At 44.0% G+C, this 20101-nt stretch overlaps 1 protein-coding gene across 1 annotated transcript in view; it reads left to right on the forward strand.

The window, feature by feature from the left end:
* The first annotated feature begins 5798 nt into the window (after positions 1-5798).
* Positions 5799-20101, forward strand: part of KATNBL1 (katanin regulatory subunit B1 like 1) — a 54011-nt gene continuing 39708 nt past the window's right edge. Inside the window, exon 1 of the mRNA XM_052647172.1 lies at positions 5799-5892. The gene's annotated coding sequence lies outside the window, so the exon portion shown is untranslated. The remainder of the gene's footprint in view (positions 5893-20101) is intronic.

The raw sequence follows: 20101 nt of genomic DNA on the forward strand, positions 1-20101 counted from the left end.
TTGGTGGCTTTGTGGCCTGTGGGATCATAGTTCCCTGACCAGGGATTGCACCTACATTCCCTATGTTACAAGACAGATTCTTAGCCACTGGACCATCAGGGAAGTCCCAGTAAAGTTACTTTTAAACAATTATTTTTTTTAAAAAAAAGATTTATTGTATAAAATGGAAAATACAAATAAGTAAAAAAGGTAATAAATCCTACCATGCAAAAAAGTGATAACAATTTTCATGTACACTTTGATTTAGACTCTCTCAGACTTTTTTGATTTATATTTTGACTTATTTAACACATATTTTATAACATGCTATTCCATGAAGGGCCATATTTTTATTTTTATAAAAGGTAAAGGACAGGCAAAGGAAAAAATATGGCTAAATCTTTCAGGTTTTTGTGTTCGTTTTAATTCCCTGATACCTCTGACAGATGTTCAGGTTCTGTTGCTTTTATCCAGCCTCGGCTGAGATCGTGAGGCACCACCAACTGCACTTTCTCGCTGCCCATTTCCACCATCCTCTCCACCCAGCTGCAACTGGAGCCACACTCCACTCCCCAGGACTGGGGCTAGTCCTGCTACCCTTTGTAGATGAGAATGTCGCAGTAGACTACTTGTGTTCTCCCCGTTAAAGGATTCAGAGTTGAGGTAACTTTGGGCTGCACAGGTAGCTCAGCAGGTAAAGAATCTGCCTGCAATGCAGGAGACACGGGAGACGTGGGTTTGATCCCTGGGACAGGAAGATCCCTGGAGGAGGGCAGGGCAACCCACTCCAGTATTCTTGCCTGGAGAATCCCATGGACAGAGGAGCCTGGTGGGCTGCAGTCCACAGGGTCACAGAGAGTCAGACACGACTGAAGTGACGGAGCATGCTCGCACACCTGTATCTATCTATCTGTCTATCTATTGCTCCTCAAGGCTTGCAGGATGTTAGTTCCCCTACTGGGAGTTGAACCTGGGCTATTGGCAGTGAAAGTGTGGAGTCCTAACCATTGGACCATCAGAGAATTCCCTGTCTTTCTTTTAGAGTCACAATTAATGTTAGTATTTTAAAGACTTTGAGAAGTGGTATACTACAGTAAAGAAATATTTGTTTTATCCAACAGTTACCAAACTTCTGTAGCCAAGGAAGCCTTTTCCCTCTTTTTATTTTGAATCTAGCGACGTCTTGCAGAACAGGTGTTCCAAAGAACATATTTAATATTGCATAGCCAGTTTCTGTTCAGACTCAATTTTCTTACTGCCAAAGTGGTTTGGCCTTGTGTCTGGCTCTAAGAAGCAGACTTCAGTTTTTGTGGTCTCCCTGCAGCTGCAGTCTCTTGAGGCTGTAGACCTTTGTAGACCTCTTGAGGCTGTTTGCTCAAGTACCCTTCCCAAAGATATTATCCTGCTTCTGATGCTCCTTGTCCTGCCATTTCCTTTCCTTTTTGCCTGTACCTTGCCTTTGAACTCCTCTCCACTGTGCGTTTGTGATGAACCCTCTAAGCAACCGCATGACTGGACTTGTTTTGCGAAAGGTCACTGCTTTGAGATACCCTGTACTGAATACTAGGCCGTCAGCACCACAGTGAATCTGTCTCCTCAGCACTAGTCCCCCTCCTGGAGCTGGTCTAATTCCAAGTCTGGCTTTCCCAGGGAGCAGTCAACCAAATTGTATTCTTCTCTTAGAAAAATCACTGAGGAGGTAACATTAGGGGTGGGAAGTATCTCAGAGAGAGTCACTGTGGAATGTACTACTGGAGTGTTTCACATGGGTTGCCCTGTTCCCAGCATCCCCTGAGAGAAGAGTTACTGTTTTCCCCATTGTGCAATTGAGGTAAAGTGGCGTGGAAGGGCCCAAAGGCAGTGGTCTAGGCTTCTGCGAGAGGTGAACCTTGCTCCAAAGCTAGCGTCCCTTCCATTCTAACATGCTGCCCCTCCCTTCTTTCACTTGGTGACAGTGTGCCTAGTTGCAGGAGGTCTGTGGGGGAGGGGGAAGATGGTCTCTTGGGCTTCAGATTTGAAAAATCTACAACAAATATCATCATCTGCTTTCCAGCTGGCAAAGGGTAACAGCTGCATCCAAAACAAACTGCTTTAACAAGAGGATCCGCTCCCAGTCAGCTGTCCCCACCCTCCCCCCCTCAAACAAAATCCAGGAAATTGCTGCTTCTGCCACCGAGAAGGGCATGTGTACCGTGGTGGTATTTGAAACGACTGTAAAGCTTGCAAACTAGGAGTGCACTTTGCTCGTTTCCAGTGGTACTGGCTTATCTGAAACTTTCCCTACTGCCATTCTTTCCTTTCACAGTCTACACAGGAAGGTGGGGAAGGGAGGAGCAGAATAAAAGGGACGGACTTCTCACTTTGCCAAAGTCAGCTGCCTGGAATTTTCCAGGGGCTCTGAGGCTGAGCAGTGGATGTAGTTAGCCACGGAAAGGATGAGCTATTGTTGTGTTTTACGTCTCTTCACGCTGGTCTTCTACCAGGCCCAGCATCATTCTGGAGGGGTGAGAATGGCATCACCATAGTCAATCCGCAGGGTCCCTGAACCTCTGACCTGAATGACGGCACTTCATGCCTAAAGTTCCGTCCTCCCTTCCTCCTCTCACTAGCCATCTTGCATCCTGATGATAGACTAATCCTTCCAAAGTATCGATGTAACTCCGTCACTTCCCTGCTCAATGCCTATGCCTTTTTAAGTTTCAACTGCCATTTTTATTATTATGTGCATTTATACAAATTGGCACTTGAATTGATTTTGTATGGATCTACAAAATATATTTATCATAAAAAAGCAGCTTACAAAGTGGTAAGTAGGATACGATCTCATTTCTGTTCTTAAATATAGTTATAATTGCATAGCAAAATATCTGAAAAAAACACATGTTCAAATAGAAACAGTGCTCGTCCATAAGTAATAGACTTTTACTGGTTTCTAATAATTTTTTTCTTTCCCAAACACCTTCGCTTGATCATTCCAGATCTCCACAACCTGTCAGGTGACAGTCTTTGCTCCTGCTACTAGCTAGAGCTCTTTCCACCGGACTCAAATCGGGACAGAGAGCAGTCCTGGAATTTGTTTTGTATTTCTCCCACTGTCAAAATCCTCTCGACTCCAACCTTCCTACATGATCTCTCCCCTGACTCTCCACTCAGAAGCACTCTTATGGCATGGCATGAGAGTTCTTTTCTTACATGGGTGTTTATAGCCAGAGTTATTCTACACACCGCTCCTGAAAGATGTCCATATCCCTGCAAGAGGGAGATGTAGGGCAGAGAGACTAACTCGGCTGCCTGATCACTCAAATGGAAGGAATATTTAAGGCAGTCGGAAGGAAGGCCTGAGGGAATGGCTAGAGGGGTGAACTCTCTGAGACTTTGGAGGGCTCTCTGAGAACTACTTTTCTATGCATAAGGTCTGGTGGTGCAGGGATAATAAAAATATGTGTGGAATGCACTTTTTAAAAATCCATTAAAAAGTCTTGATTGAGTTCCAAGGGGGGAGGGGGGGAATGCAACTTTATTGACTGAAAAGTATCAGTGAAGAAACTGACCTGCATTTTCGTCACTAAAATGGTATATATTTCCAAAATAGCAATATGAAGGCAAATTTATTCCTTTTCACCTTAAGCTATGTTGAGGTTTGGCAGCCACGTGGGCCAAATGTCTCTAAACCCTGGAACCCAAGTCTGGAGACAAACCTACCTGAAACTCTTGCCCTAAGAAGTTTTAGAAATGAGAATATCAAGGTTCTCTTCCGGCCTTTGGACAACCTGAGGCCTTGTTTGAGCTGAAATCCTTCTGTGTCAACACCGCAGATTCCCTGAGTCCTGGGACTCCGTTAGTTGTCTTACCTCATCACTCAGCCTTCCTTGAGGGTAAGAACTATGCCTTACACTCTTTTCACCCTCCTGTGGGGAGGGCCCAGCACATTGCCTTTGTGTAGTGGGTCAAGAAATTCCTGTTTGTGATAATGGCGATGAAGAAATAGCTTGAGAGAAAGTGACTTCACCCATGTATGAGTTTTATTTTCTTTAAAATGGCACACCCACTTAGTATAAGTTCTAGTCAGGGAACTTTCTATGCTACACAGCCCTAGAACTCGGAGCTTCTGCTCCCTCCGTCACTCAACCTGCTGGGCTCTCCCAACCCTCCCACCTGTTAACAGGCAGTGCCCCATGCAGAGGCATGTGCCTGCTTGCGCTTGGTATGATCTGAGAAGCTCTCCAAGACTGCTTATGCAAAACATACCCTAACAGTATTTCTCCCATCAACCTAAAGTAGTGCCTGAGATTTTTACCATTACTTAATTTTTTTTTTTTTTGTATTTAGGACCTTGTTACTAGATAGAAAAAATATATTGTTATTATCACACAATTATATTTTAGTTCTGATTAATTTTTCTGCCAGTTCCAGAGCATCTAGGATAAACCTTTTATCATTGCATTCACCACAGTGTATTGGAATGATCTCCTTCCCTATTTATCCAAGCCACTGTGAGCTCCTCCAAGCTATCTGCCGGTAGAGTGCATCCTGGCACAACGGTAGGCCTTCAAAAATATTGTTGAACCCAACTTAGGCAACCTGTTCCTTAGGCAGCCTTGGGGAGCTCTTAATGGAGTGCGAAAAGCAGTGATGTCTTTTGGAGGGTGGGGGATGTGGAATCTTACAGTGAACAACTGTTTCGTCAAATGCGCTACTTGGGTGGCTTCTGCAAGGGATGAAAGGCCCACCAAAGATACACTTGCTCCCATCACAATTTGGTTAACTTTGATCAGTAGCTTACTTTTGAAGATAGACTCTGTCTCCACTACGATGAAGAGAATTACCCTCAATAATTAAACATCACCTCAGGGACAGACCCAACCCTAACCTCATCTCAGTGTTCCCCATCCTAAAGAAACTGAGCCTGCTTCCTGGGGACAGGGTCTACATCACGCATATTCGTTGTGTTCTTAAGAGTCGAGAAAAGAGTCCAGCAAGTATTAGGAAGTAAAACATAAGAGCTAACAATTATATAGTGCTTACTATGTGCTGGGCTTCCCTGGTGGCTCAGACAGTAAAGAATCCTTCTCCAATGCAGGAGACCTGGGTTCTCCCCCTGGGTCAGGAAGATCTCCTGGAGAAGTGAATGGCTACCCACTCCAGCATTCTTGCCTGGAGAATGGAGCAGGGGCTGCCATTTGTATGGCAGAGGAGCCTGGCAGGCTACAGACCATGGGGTCACAAAGAGTCAAACACGACTGAGTGACTGATACTACTATGTGCCAGATACAGTCCTCTAAGAATTTTATATGTGTTAACTCATGTAATCCTCAGGACTATGAGGCAGATACCATTAATAACCCCATTTGATAGATGGGGAAACCAAAGCTTAAGGGCGTTTATATGATTCCGCAAAGGTCGCAGAGTTCCAGTCTGCCCTTTCAAAAATTTTGCCTTGGAGCACTTAAATGAGAGTGAGTGAGTAAATCTCTCCCTGCACCACATTTTTATAGCAGATTGTTTGCTCCTTCTGGTCCAACACTTAAAGCACGGTTTCATCCACTAGACTGTCACTAGCGCGGGGTCATTCTTTCTTTGACTTTTACATCTCAGTTCCTAGAGCAGTATTACTTGCCACATCATACATAGCAAGACTACATACTGCGTACCTGTGGCCGCCAGGGGGCACTGTGGCCACACGTTGTCTTCCCCCTCCCTCCATCCCTGAGCCACCTGAAAGAGGCGGAGCCAGCACTGGGCGGAGCCTCCAAGAAGCCTTAGGGGGAGCTATCCCGGCGGGCCGCGCGCGCGGCGGCGTTTGAATGGCCGTTCCTGGATCTCGGCCGGGGAGCCGAGGGATAGTCTGGGCTGCCGGGCGCAGTCGGTCAGCGCCTGGGCTGGGCGGAGGCGCCGGGGTACCATGAGGCGCCGGTAAGTGACGAGCGGGCCTGCGCCTGCCTCGCGCCAGCGGCTGCCCTGCCGGGGCCGGGCCTGACCGCGCCCTGGGCCCACCTGCAGGCCCCGCGGCGGCCTCTCCCCGGCCTGGCCCGCGTGACGCTGCCGGGGTCGGGGGTCGGGGCGGCGAGGCGGCGGTGTCCGGTGGAGCCCCCTGCGCTACTGTGGCGAGGAGGGTCGGGGCGGCGGGTGCTGGCGGCCGCCCGGGTGGGCGCGGGAGGTCTGGGCCGGGAGAGGCGTGGACGGAACCTACTGTCACTTGTTTATCTTCGGGTGGAGCCGGCGTGTGCATCCCGCGGAGGGGGAAGGACGCCGGCGTCTGAGGCACTGTGTTTGAGGACAGGTTTTCCCAAGAGCCGCCTAGGCCCGGCAGTGGCATTTCCTTATTTTCTGCCGGGTCCTTGCTTCCCTGACACATAGCCTTTTGTTCAGCAGGACAAAAACTTGACATAAGTGCATAAGAATTGCTGATTGCAACTTTAAAAACCTCATTGTATTTTCTGAAAAGTTGTTCTGTAACTACCTAGGCTTTTACCACGCTCTTAAATTGGCTTAAGTATGGAGAAAACAAAGAGTTGATTTGTTTTCTAATGGCTCGTTAAATTCCTTGAAAACAGAGGTGTCTATGTCAGTTTCTTTGAGATCTTAAAAAAAAAAAAAAGATCGTAACAAATTAGGTCTGTAACAATCACCAGTTTAGCACTTGGCAAAAATGAGAAACTAGTCTACCTAATAACTTCAGTTTCTGTAGTTTCTTTCGTTGTGTGTGGTTTTTTTTTTTAAACAACTTAAGACTAGAATCAGAAGTTTATACATTGAGGCTTTAAATTGGCCAGTAATTAGCGTTATAATAACAACATTGGTTAATATTTATTTTGTGCTTTCTGTGTGCCAAGCACTGTTTTGAGAACTTTGATTTGGGCAGAGTTATTATCCTCATTTTGACAAGGAGGAAACTGAGGCACAGAGAAGTTAAAAGTGACTTGTACGAGATCACACAGCTAATATGATGGGGACCCAAGCAAACCGGCTCCACTCTTTTAGCTATGTTCCTCTACTGCCTCCTTCACACGTGGTTCTCTCTAGTTTACAAAGCAGTTTCATTTCACTTACTTATCCCAACTGTAGAGCTAATATACCTCTGAGGTGCGTTGGTGTACATGCACATGCTGCTAAATCGAGTTCTCCCGTGGACATGCTTAAGTTTTGTGCATTAAGCAAAAAATCCATTGGCTATTTTAAGATAAATAGAATGTATAAAGTTTAAGTTTGCGTTGTAGTTTATAGTTCTAATTCGTTTGTATCATTTCCTAAAAGTGTAGAGTTTGAAACCTATGTATTCCTTAAAATATACCATTGTATATTAATGTTTGTTTCTGAAAACTTACTGAGTTAGCTTAAATCATAACTCCATGACAAGAAAGTGAAGTCACTCAGTCGTGTCCTGCTCTTTGCGACCCCATGGATTGTAGCCTACCAGGCTCCTCCGACCATGGAATTTTCCAGGCAAGAGTACTGGAGAGTGGGTTGCCATTTCCTTCTCCAGGGGATCTTGCTGACCCAGGGATCGAACCCAGGTCTCCCGCATTGCAGGCAGACGCTTTACCATCTGAGCCACCAGGGAAGCCCCCATGACAAGAAATAGGATTCAAAACCAAAATCGTTTCAGAAGAAATAACCATTTACACTTATTTACAGCTGAGCATTTAAATTTCTTTCATCAGTTACCAAGCACTGTTAGGCCCAATTAGTTATACAAAAGAAATGTGCCAGGGCAGCAAAAGCTGAGGGAAGTTAGTCTAGTTTGGAATATAAAATTAACAACCACCACCACCACCACCACCAAAAAAAGATAACATGAGATTTTCTTCATGAATGCAGTGGGTGTGTGGTGAACTGGACTGAAATCAGTAAGGCTTCTGCAGAGAACCCAAACTGAAGATTGGATGTAGGACCTTGAATAATATGAATGGGGAATTTTAGTGGGGAAGCAGTGTGTTCAAAGATTTGGAATTGGGAGTGAAAATTATATTTTTAGGGAACAGTAAGTCTGGTCTCTTTGGAAAGTTCCTGCTGAGGAGAAGAAGATTATGGCAGAAGAGTGCCAGGAGTGTTATATAAGACCCATACATCACAGAAGTTTAGGTCTGACATAAATATAAAGCAGAGAGAGATGATACTAGAAGTTTACCAACTTTTAAATGGTGATTCTCAATTACTGTTTTGCCCTTCCGGGACATTTGGCAGTGTCGCAACTTGGGGGGTGGGGTGCTACTGGCATCTAGTGGATAGAGGCCAGGAATGCTGCTAAACATCCTGCAGCAGGGCAGGAAAACTAGTTACCCCAAATGTCAGTGCTGATGAGGTTGAGAAACCCTCTTTAAAGTTTTGATAACATGGCTAGCCTCCCTCCATGTGCTTTAGAGAAGTATGAATGATGAATTTTCAGAGCAGGAGTACAAGCAATATTAAAGTTAGGGAGAAGCTGCTTCAGATACCTCAAGAAGACAACTGTTGTTAGAGTCTTGGGGGAAGGAGAATTTGTAAGGAGTTAGGATAGGCGCAGTGAGAATGGAGAAATAGCAGCCCACTCCAGTATTCTTGCCTGGCAAATCCCATGGACGAAGGAGTCTGGGGGGCTACATTCATGGGGTTGCAGAGAGTCAGAAAATGACTGAGCATGCCTTAAGAAAGCACAGGTGGTGAAATGAGACTATGGTTTAAATAATATTTTTCCTAAGTTTAAAAATAATGTATGTTCATGGTAGGAAATTTAGGAAATGCAAAGAAAGTGTGAAAAGAGGGAAAGCCACTTACAAAATCCCCCGAGCAGAAAGACCAACTGTTAACATTTTCTTGTGGTGGTTCTTTTCAAATTTTTAAAAATGATGATTGGTGTTTTCTTTTATAAATCTAGGATTAGGCACATTTCTTCTTTGGGGGATTTTTTCTTTTTTTTGACTCAGCAGATCATGAATATTTCTCATTCTTTGAAAAATGTTCTTTTTTAATGGTCAGGCTTCTTTTGTGTGTGTGTGTGTGTTGTTTTGAAGTTGGAAATATTTGCTTTGTATTCAAAAGAGCATTTTGAGTGAAAGTCGCTCAGTCGTGTCCAACTCTTCGCAACCCCATGGAGTACAGTCCATGGAACTCTCCAGACAAGAATACTGGAGTGGATAGCCTTTCCCTTCTCCAGGGGATCTTCCCAACCTGGAGCTCAAACTTAGGTCTCGTGCATTGCAGGAGGACTCTTTACCAGCTGAGCCGCAGGAGAAGCCCTTGTGGACATTTTGAAGGAAGACATTAGATCACGATGACTGATTAACTGTAGGAAACAGTAGAGGTAAAAGTTCACGGCATCTCCAAGATTTTAAGTTTGGGAAGCTAAAATAATGCTACAGCCACTAAGATAAACCGAGGTTCTTGGAACTTACCTGGCAGTCCAGTGGTTAAGACTTCACCTTCTAATGCAGAGGGTGCAGGTTTGATCCTTGGTCGGGGAGTTAAGATCCCACATGCCTTGCAGCTAAATAACAACAAAAACAAAAAACCCCTTGAAACAGAGGCAGTGTTGTAAGAAATTCAATAAAGACTTCAAAAAATTGTCCACATTAAAAAAAAATCCAAAAACTGGCCCTCTCATAATACTTGGCATCTTAGGTATATAAACTGCTATTTACAGAGACACATAATGAGATTTTAATGAGGATCGTTGATGCCTGTCAGCTTTCATTTTTCCTATAACTCCTATAATTAGTAATCTTCCTCTTTTTTTTTTAACTTTTCTTTTTTTGTACTAAGCTTATTTTTCAGTTCTTTCTTAGCAAGTTTTTCCCCTTCTGCTGCTGCTAAGTCGCTTCAATCATGTCTGACTCTATGTGACCCCAGAGAAGGCAGCCCACCAGGCTCCTCTGTCCCTGGGATTCTCCAGGCAAGAATACTGGAGTGGGTTGCCATTTCCTTCGCCATTTCAAAAATACGTTTTCTTTTAGAATACTAAGTAAGGCTTAAGTTTGTGGATCATGAATCTTTACTTTGAAAGATTAAATGACTAGTTTGGGTGTTTTTTTAATGTATAGATTGCCAAAATTTATAAGCAAGAGGCGAAGGTAATTCTCCCAGAGGAGGAGGAATTATCTTTAGAAAGTCTTGTCCACTGGTGAGATGCCTCAGTACATCACGTCAGTCAATATTACATTGCTGTTTTATCAATCATTATATTTGTTGATCTATACCAGTTAATCTGGTAGTTTGTGGAAAACATAGGAAGGTAAATTAAAAAAAAACAACAACCTTAAAGCTAATACAGATGGTACTTTTACTGGGAATATATGCTTTTCAAATTGGATAGGATGTAATTTCGCTTTTTTTTCTGTTGACTCTTTAGAGTTCAAATCCATTAACTTTGGAAAAGTTTTTTATTTTCTTTGTTCTTGGGACATGATGAGGGTAGAGATGGGAAGAAACTTCTGAAAGTTCCCCCCAGTTTGTCTTTGCTATAATCACCTCTCTCCCCTTCAGTGTTATACACTGCCTAAAATTCTTTTTGCCTTTGGACTAGTCACTCAGGAACCTCCCACCTATGTATGAATCATGAATGCCCATTCTGGCATTTCTTCTCTTTAGTATGATCTTAAAACAGGCAGCTTATGTGTTATATAGGAAATGCTCTAACACAAAGTCACAGTTCTAAGCCTGGCTCTCTTATTAGTGGCTGAGCGTTCTTGGGCAGATCCCTTAATCCTGTCTGTAAATTGAAATTATCTCCAAGGTCCTTTCCAGCTCTTAAGAGTCTGTGAAGTATTTGCTTTTGTAGTTACCACCGGAAGACTATTGGTATTTCACATCTTAGCGTGACTTACTATTGGTCTTTCACATCTTAGCGTGAGTTACTCATAGATCATAAGTGATTTCTTCCAAAGGCATTTGTAAAAGCTACTCCCATATAATAAAATTGGGAGTGGAATTTTAGAATGGAATTTTAAGTGCTGCTCAAATGCAAGCTCCAGGAAGGCAGGGATCTTTGTTTTGTTCACTTTTGTTTCCCAGTGCCTAGAATGGTAATTAGTAGATGGCTCCGCCGGTATAGCATCTGCCTGCAATGCAGGAGACCCAGGTTTGATCCCTGGGTTGAGTAGATCCCCTGGAGAAGGGAATGGCTACCCACTCCAGTATTCTTGCCTGCAGAATTCCACGGACAGGGGAGCCTGGGGAGCTGTAGGCCATGGGGTCACAAAGAGTCAGACATCACTGAGCCACTAACACTGTCGCTTCCCTTTTTCATGCACCTAATATTTGTTGAATGAGTGAAGGAATGAGTTGTTTTTAAGGAAAGACAAGCTTTGAAAGAACTCAGAATGCAAATCTACATGATTACAACCCAGTCATTGCTACAATATAAACATACCTCCTAGTTGTTGTAAAGCATCCATTGTTCACTTGACTGCCTTTCAGAACTATTAGTAATCGCTGCCCTGACTGCTCCTCGTGCTCACGGAGTGCACTTGTGTCCATCACCAGGCCTTACGTTGGAGCCAGCTTGACTTTTCAGTGTTGCTTTTACTTGCAAAAATCTGTGCTTTGCCTATTCCCTGTTCCACTTAATAACATTATTAACAGTATGGTTAGTGTTATTGCAAAACTAAATCATGTATGTTGATTAAAAGTTGGCCTTTGATCTATGGAGGACTCATGGCATAGTGTGGATGAGACCAGCACCCTTGGCTTTTCCATTCTGGTCATTCTGATTCTACAACTACCATATAAAATAATCTTCAGGAATATTTCTAATCATATGGTTCCTATATAAAACTCTGCAGTCAGTCTTTTTTGTCTACAAACTCCAGAATCCTGGTCCCAGCATTCCGTGATTCTGCATTTTAGCCAACATACCTTTCTAATCTGTCCAAGTCTTTTCTCTGTAGTGACCTGGACTCTTAACTGCTCCCCACCTCCACCCCACCGCTTGCCAGATCTTTGTCCCCTACCCATGGATGGAACACAGGCTGTCAGCAGTGAAAGCCCAGAGTCCTAACCACTGGACTGCCAGAGAATTTCCTGGACTCTAATTATTTCATCATTGACTAGTTGGTGTAGATAATAATGAAACAAACAAACAAAAAATTATTACCTAGAAAGTATGTTTTCAGATAAGGAGAGGCTGACAGACTTTCTCAAGAAGCCTTTATTAGGTGGCATTCATTGTTTGGCTGACTTATTAATTTACTGAAAAATAACATCAAGGAACAAGAATCCTTTAAACTCTACATAAACAGTTTTTTCTCTGCTTGTTGGCAGACATATTTGGAAATTAAGGCCTAATCAGAAAAAAATTAAGTACCTGTGTAGTATGTATAGTTAGTAGTATTAGTTGAGTTACCTTAAAAGTTTTTTTTTTTTTTTTTTAAGTTTTAATAGTAATTAAAAAAAAAAAGAAACTAAAGGAGGCCACTGTGTGACTGGGCATGGCAGATGAAGGGGGAGAGGGTTTGGAGGTGAGGCAGGAGAGGCAGTCCAGGAACCCAGCACACGAGACCCTGAGGGTTGTGTCGAGGAGTCTGATTTTTAGACCAATAGCAATGAGATAATACCCCAGAGTTCTGAACAGGGAAGAAGCTGATAAAGAGGTTAGTATTTTGGAAAGATCACTTGAGCCATTATGTTCAGAACATCTTCGAGGCAACCCGGCGGGGTTGCCTAGGGACCACGAGGGAGGCAGTTGTCATCATCCAGGGGATGATACTGGTGGCCCAGCCCGAGAGTAGTGACAGCAGAAACAGAGTGGAATGAAGGGATTCCTCGCTGGTTCAGAAGGCAAACCTAAGAAACGCTGACGTTGGGTTGGATAAGAACCTCAGAACGTGGGTCAGTAAGACTGACTCTCTAGTTTCTGACTCACCCAGCTGGATGGATGGTGGTGCAGTTCTTTAAGATGGTTGTGGGACACCATCTGGAGAGAGCTGGGTGGAGGAGCTTGATCTGAGTTGAGACTTGGATATTGGATGAACGTACGAGCTTCGTGTTCCTAAAGCAGGCCAGCACCGGAAATGAGGACTGGGGAATCCATCCCAGCCCAGGTGGGAATTGAAGGGGCAGGCAAGGCTGCGAATGCCTCTGAGGAAGAGCTGAGTGTTGCAGAGAAGGAAAGGCAGGAGAGCCTGGGCCGGAGGAAGCCCGGCCTGCCTGGCTGGGCAGAGGAGGCTGAGTGTGCCAAGGAAAGGGAGGAGAGATGGGGCGGGAAGCAGAGGGCCGATGGGAATGTGTGCTTACGAGGCCAGCTGTGCAGTGTGCCCAGGCTCGCTCAGTCTTGTCTTCATGACCCCATGGGCTGCAGCCTGCCAGGCTCCTCTGTCCGTGGGGTTTTCCCAGCAAGAATACTGGAGGGGGTTGCCATTTCCTTGTCCAGGGGATCTTTACAACCCGGGGATCAAACTTGCATCTCCATGTCTCCTGCATTGCAGGCGGATTCTTTACCACTAGCGCCGCCAGAGAAGCCCTTAAATCGAGATTTCTGTGAGGGGAGGTCAGTAAGGTCATTTGCTACGGAGAGGTCAAGTCAGACAGCAGCTGGAAAACTGCCTGTCAGCTTTTGAGCCCTGTGAGTCGTGGGTGACCTTAGCTGGAGCTGTGCTGGTGGCACAGTGAAGGTGAAAACCAGACAGGAGTGGGAGGGGGCAGGTGTGGGAGGTGAGGAAACCGACACGACTCTTTCCCAGGCTTTGCCTAGGGTGTGAAGAGGGAGATGTCGGTCATGGAGGGTTTTTGGCTTTATTTTTATCTTTGTTTGAAGGTAGAAGAGACTTGAAGAAGGCAAATGGCAACCCACTCCAGTACTCTTGCCTGGAGAATCCCAGGGACAGAGGAGCCTGGTAGGCTGCGGTCCATGGGGTCGCTAGGAGTCGGACACGACTGAGCGACTTCTTTCATGCATTGGAGAAGGAAATGGCAACCCACTCCAGTGTTCTTGCCTGGAGAATCCCAGGGACGGGGGAGCCTGGTGGGCTGCCATCTATGGGGTCGCACAGAGTCGGACACAACTGAAGCAACTTAGCAGTAGCAGTTAGTGAGTTCAGTTCAGTTCAGTCGCTCAGTCGTGTCCGACTCCGTGCGACCCCATGAACCACAGCACGCCAGGCCTCCCTGTCCATCACCGGCTCCCAGAGTTTACCCAAACTCATGTCCATTGAGTCAGTGATGCCATCCAACTATCTCATCCTCTGTTGTCTCCTTCTCCTTCTGCCCTCAATCTTTCCCAGCATCAGGGTCTTTTCAGTTGAGTCGGCTCTTTGCATCAGGTGGCCAAAGTACTGGAGTTTCAGCTTCAACATCAGTCCCTCCAGTGAACACCCAGGACTGATTTCCTTTAGGATGGACTGGTTGGACCTCCTTGCAGTCCAAGGGACTCTCAAGAGTCTTCTTCTGTGCCCACAACATTGCTTGGATGGTTTATCAGCATGGATGGGCTAGCTTTTATATATATATAGATACAGCTTTATTTATTGGCTCTGCTGGGTCTTCGTTGCTGAGCAGGGCTTTCTGTCGTTGCAGCCAGCAGGACTGCTCTGCAGTTGTGATGCCCGGACTTCTCACTGTGGTGCTTTTTCTTGTTGTGGAGCATGGGCTTGAGGGCACATGGGCTCAGTAGTTGTGGCTTCTAGACTCTAGAGCACAGGCTCAATAGTTGTGGTGCATGGACTTAGTTGCCCCGTGGCATGTGGGATCTTCCTAGATCAGGGATTGAGCTCAAGTCTCCTGCATCGGCAGGCAGATTCTTTACCACTGAGCCACGAGGGAAGCCTGGGCTTTGTTATTTTGCAGTAACAAATAACCACCAAATCTCAGTGGTTTAAAATAACAAAGAATTATTTCTTCTCAATCCGTGTTACATGTGAACGGTTGTCTGGGATCTCGACTCTGTGTTGTCCTTGCTCAGGAATACTGAGCAAGTTATCTTACCATGCCTAACTTCAGGGTGATGGGCACGTATAAACCTATCATGTTTCTGAAAGAACTGGAATATCATAACACAGTTTTAGTGTTTACCACAGTTGGGACACTTTCTTTAGATTATATTCCTACATTTGTCAGCTGTTTATTAGGCACCCACTATATATCAGGCACTATTCCTGATACAGTGCACATGGTTTCTGGTCTCATGGAGCTCACAGTCTAGTGGGAGGACATGGACAATAACCTAATAACCAAGTTAATTTTAGGTAGTAATAAGTGCGGTGGAGAGGGGAAATGGGGTACTGCTGTAGAGACTGACTGGAGGTGAGAGTGGGGTTTTCCTTGATTGGGTGGTCAGGGGAATCTTCTGGGGTGGGTGATGTTTGAGCTGGGAAGCAGCAGCCCTGAGAGTGTATTAGCGGCAGCGGTGGATAATTTAACCAGAAGGAGTGCCACAAAATGAAAATGAGCTTTTCATGTTTAAGGACAGACCAGTGTGACTAGAGCATTTAGGAGGAAGCTACCATAGTCCGAGAGAGAGATGCTGGTAGTTAGATGTAGGATGATGATAATGAAAATGGAGAGAATGGACAGTTTTGGAGTGTATTATAAAGGCGGAGTCGGCAGATTGGAAGTAGGGCATTTAGGAAAAGAGCAGTGAAGGATGGATCCTTTGTTTTGGGCTTGAGCAGCTGAGATGATTGTTACATTTACTGAGTTGTAGAAAGTTAGGAGCAGCAGATTTGAGAGGGTGGATATTCGGGGTTCTATTTTCAGTGTGTTAAATTCAAGAATGATGACTGTTAGACATCCATGTGGAACTGACTTTTAAAGCATTAAAGATGTCCAGAGTTTAGGGGAAACATCGAGACAAGTGATTTTTACTTATTTTTTTTTAAGTGAGACTTATGTGTTAAAATAGTTACACTTAAGTCTGAGACCTGGAAGTCATTGTATCTCCTTAAAGCAGTCTGTGATACCTCTGCTGGAGAAGGGAGTGGACCCTAAGAGAGGGGAGTGTTGCCTAAGGATGTGTGTTCAACCTTCAGTGTCTGTTCTTCTGCGTTCAGCCCAGGAGATAATGGTGGTAACAAACCTTGGTAACTGACTGATGGATACTGTAATCCTCTCAAGCATTCCAGTGTATGAAGCATTCAAAACCATTGCTCTAAAAGGACGCTAGCATCATCTTCTGTTGATTTCATTTGCTTTCCAAAGGGCAGTCCACCCTAATATATAGGATGTTAGCGTATACTTCACTCTATAGATTTCAAAATTAGAAACGTGTTATAGACTGGTAAAGTGAAAACTGAAAGTGAGGTCGCTCAGTCGTGGCCGACTCTTTGCCACCCCGTGGACTGTAGCCTACAGCGCTCCTCTGTCCATGGGATTTTCCATGCAAGAGTACTGGAATGGATTGCCATTTCCTTCTGCAGAGGATCTTCCCAACCCAGGGATCAAACCTGGGTCTCCCGCATCGTAGGCAGATGCTTTACCACCTGAGCCACCAGCGAAGTCCACCAGACTTCACAGACTGGTAACCGTAGTCCAAATCACGAAGATAAGAGTGTTAAAATTAATGTGTATTAGCTTGTCTTTTCTGAGAGTTGTGTGTCTTATTGGCATATTCTTTCACATACATAGAGTCTATCTTGAAAGCATCAGAAATATCTTTAGTAGCTAAACAAGGGGTCAAAAAGGACCCTTAAGCTTAAGGATGACATTTTATACATGTGTATATATAGTTACATTTCTGAGTTTAAAAGAAGACAACTGGGAAGGATTAGAGTGTTTTTCCTCTCTGTGAATTTTTCCAGAAAAATAATAGAATATTCTAACAGAGAGAGTAAGGGATATTCATCAAAACATGCTAAGATAATTATCTGCATGGTTTAAGAAACTCTTTAAGTCTTCCCAAAGATTTGGATGTTTATATAGCCATAAGAAGAGTAATATATAGTACATTTTAATTTAGTTAGGACATAATTGGGAGCTTGGGGTTAACATAAACACACTACTATATATAAAACAGATAAACAACAAGGACCTACTGTCTAGCACAAGAAGCTGTATTCAATATCTTGTAATAATATAATGGAAAATAATCTGAAAAAGAATATGTATATTGTATACATAAATCATGTATATAAAAAACTGAATCACTTTGCTATACACCTGAAAGTGACACAGCATTGTAAATTAACTATATTTTAATTTTTTAATGACTGAAAATAAAACACCATACTTGCTTTTGATACAAAATTTAAAAAGTCCGAGGAAGCCTCCCTTTCATCTCACCCCCGCAGCCACACATGTCCTCTCTCTTGAAATGACTTTTGTCCCCAGTTTCTTGTGTATCCTTCCAGAGATACTCAGTGAATATGTAAGCAGTCACTCATATGTACACTTCATCGTTTACCTAGGTAATAAAATACTGTTCTGTACCTTATTTCTTCCACCTCCACCGGTCCCTGCCAACTTCCCAGTAAAAGGCATAAAGTCACTGAAAAAAACTGTAAGTTAAAACTGTTAATAAAGATGATGATAAACAAAACACCTAGTTATCAGAATTTAGCTAACTTTGTTTTTTCCCATTGTTAATCTTAGTTCCTTTAAAGCTGAGGAGTTGTTGGTAGCAATGGTAATTCCTACTGAGTATCAGTTTTGTAATTTTTATTTCAGAGTGAGTTAGTCAAAGTTGAGTTCAGTTCAGTCGCTCAGTCGTGTCTGACTCTTTGCGACCCCATGAATCGCAGCACGCCAGGCCTCCCTGTCCATCACCAACTCCCGGAGTTCACTCAGACTCACGTCCATCGAATCAGTGATGCCATCCAGCCATCTCATCCTCTGTCGTCCCCTCCTCCTCCTGCCCCCAATCCCTCCCAGCATCAGAGTCTTTTCCAGTGAGTCAACTCCTCGCATGAGGTGGCCAAAGTACTGGAGTTTCAGCCTTAGCATCATTCCCTCCAAAGAAATCCCAGGGCTGATCTCCTTCCGAATGGACTGGTTGGATCTCTTTGCAGTCCAAGGGACTCTCAAGAGTCTTCTCCAACACCACAGTTCAAAAGCATCAATTCTTCGGCGCTCAGCCTTCTTCACAGTCCAACTCGCACATCCATTCATGACCACTGGAAAAATCATAGCCTTGACTAGATGGACCTTAGTCGGCAAAGTAATGTCTCTGCTTTTGAATATGCCATCTAGGTTGGTCATAACTTTTCTTCCAAGGAGTAAGCATCTTTTAATTTCATGGCCGTGATCACCATCTGCAGTGATTTTGGAGCCCAAAAAAATGAAGTCTGACACTGTTTCCAGTGTTTCCCCATCTATTTCCCATGAAGTGATGGGACCAGATGCCATGATCTTCGTTTTCTGAATGTTGAGCTTTAGGCCAACTTTTTCACTCTCCTCTTTCACTTTCATCAAGAGGCTTTTTAGTCCTCTTCACTTTCTGCCATAAGGGTGGTGTCATCTGCATATGTGAGGTTATTGATATTTCTCTTGGCAATCTTGATTCCAGCTTGTGTTTCTTCTAGCCCAGCGTTTCTCATGATGTACTCTGCATATAAGTTAAATAAGCAGAGTGACAATATACAGCCTTGACATACTCCTTTTCCTATTTGAAACCAGTCTGTTGGTCCATGTCCAGCTCTAACTGTTGCTTCCTGACCTGCATACAGATTTCTCAAAAGGCAGGTCAGGTGGCTGGTATTCCCATCTCTTTTAGAATTTTCCACAGTTTATTGAAACCCAAGTAAGATGGTAGGTGTTGCAAGAGGGCATCAGAGGGCAGACACACTGAAACCATAATCACAGAAAACTAGTCAATCTAATCACACTAGGACCACAGCCTTGTGTATCTCAATGAAACTAAGCCATGCCCACGGGGCAACCCAAGACAGGCAGGTCATGGTGGAGAGGTCTGACAGAATGTGGTCCCCTGGAGAAGGGAATGGCAAACCACTTTAGTATTCTTGCCTTGAGAACCCCATAAACAGTATGAAAAGGCAAAATGATAGGATACTGAAAGAGGAACTCCCCAGGTCAGTAGGTACCCAACACGCTACTGGAGATCAGTGGAGAAATAACTCCAGAAAGAATAAAGGGATGGAGCCAAAGCAAATACAATACTCACCTGTGGATGGGACTGGTGATAGAAGCAAGGTCAGATGCTGTAAAGAGCAATATTGCATATGAACCTGGAATGTCAGGTCCATGAATCAAGGCAGATTGGAAGTGGTCAAACGAGATGGCAAGAGTGAACGTCGACATTCTAGGAATCACACTAAAATGGACTGGAATGGGTGAATTTAACTCAGATGACCATTATATCTACTACTGCAGGCAGGAATCCCTCAGAAGAAATGGAGTAGCCATCATGGTCAACAAAAGAGTCCGAAATGCAGTATTTGGATGCAGTCTCAAAAACGACAGAATGATCGCTGTTCGTTTCCAAGGCAAACCGTTCAATATCACAGTAATCTCTGGAGAAGCTGAAGTTGAACGGTTCTATGAAGACCTACAGGACCTTTTAGAACTAACACCCAAAAAAGATGTCCTTTTCATTATAGGGAACTGGAATGCAAAAGTAGGAAGGCAAGAGACACCTGGAGTAACAGGCAAATTTGGCCTTGGAATGGGGAATGAAGCTGGGCAAAGACTAATAGAGTTTTGCCAAGAAAATACACTGGTCATAGAAAACACCCTCTTCCAACAACACAAGAGAAGACTCTACACATGGACATCACCAGATGGTCAACACCAAAATCAGATTGATTATATTCTTTGCAGCCAAAGATGGAGAAGCTGTATACAGTCAACAAAAACAAGACCAGGAGCTGACTATGGCTCAGATCATGAACTCCTTATTACCAAATTCAGAGTTAAATTGAAGAAAGTAGGGAAAACCGCTAGACCATTCAGGTAAGACCTAAATCAAATCCCTTATGATTATACAGTGGAAGTGAGAAATAGATTTAAGGGCCTAGATCTGATAGATAGAGTGCCTGATGAACTATGGAATGAAGTTCGTGACATTGTACAGGAGACAGGGATCAAGACCATCCCCATGGAAAAAAAATGCAAAAAAGCAAACTGGCTGGCTGGGGAGGCCTTACAAATAGCTATGAAAAGAAGAGAGGCAAAAAGCAAAGGAGAAAAGGAAAGATATATGCATCTGAATGCAGAGTTCCAAAGAATAGCAAGAAGAGATAAGAAAGCCTTCTTCAGCGATCAG

Source organism: Budorcas taxicolor, chromosome 10 (genome assembly GCF_023091745.1).
Source record: "Budorcas taxicolor isolate Tak-1 chromosome 10, Takin1.1, whole genome shotgun sequence".
Classification (NCBI taxonomy): domain Eukaryota; kingdom Metazoa; phylum Chordata; class Mammalia; order Artiodactyla; family Bovidae; genus Budorcas; species Budorcas taxicolor.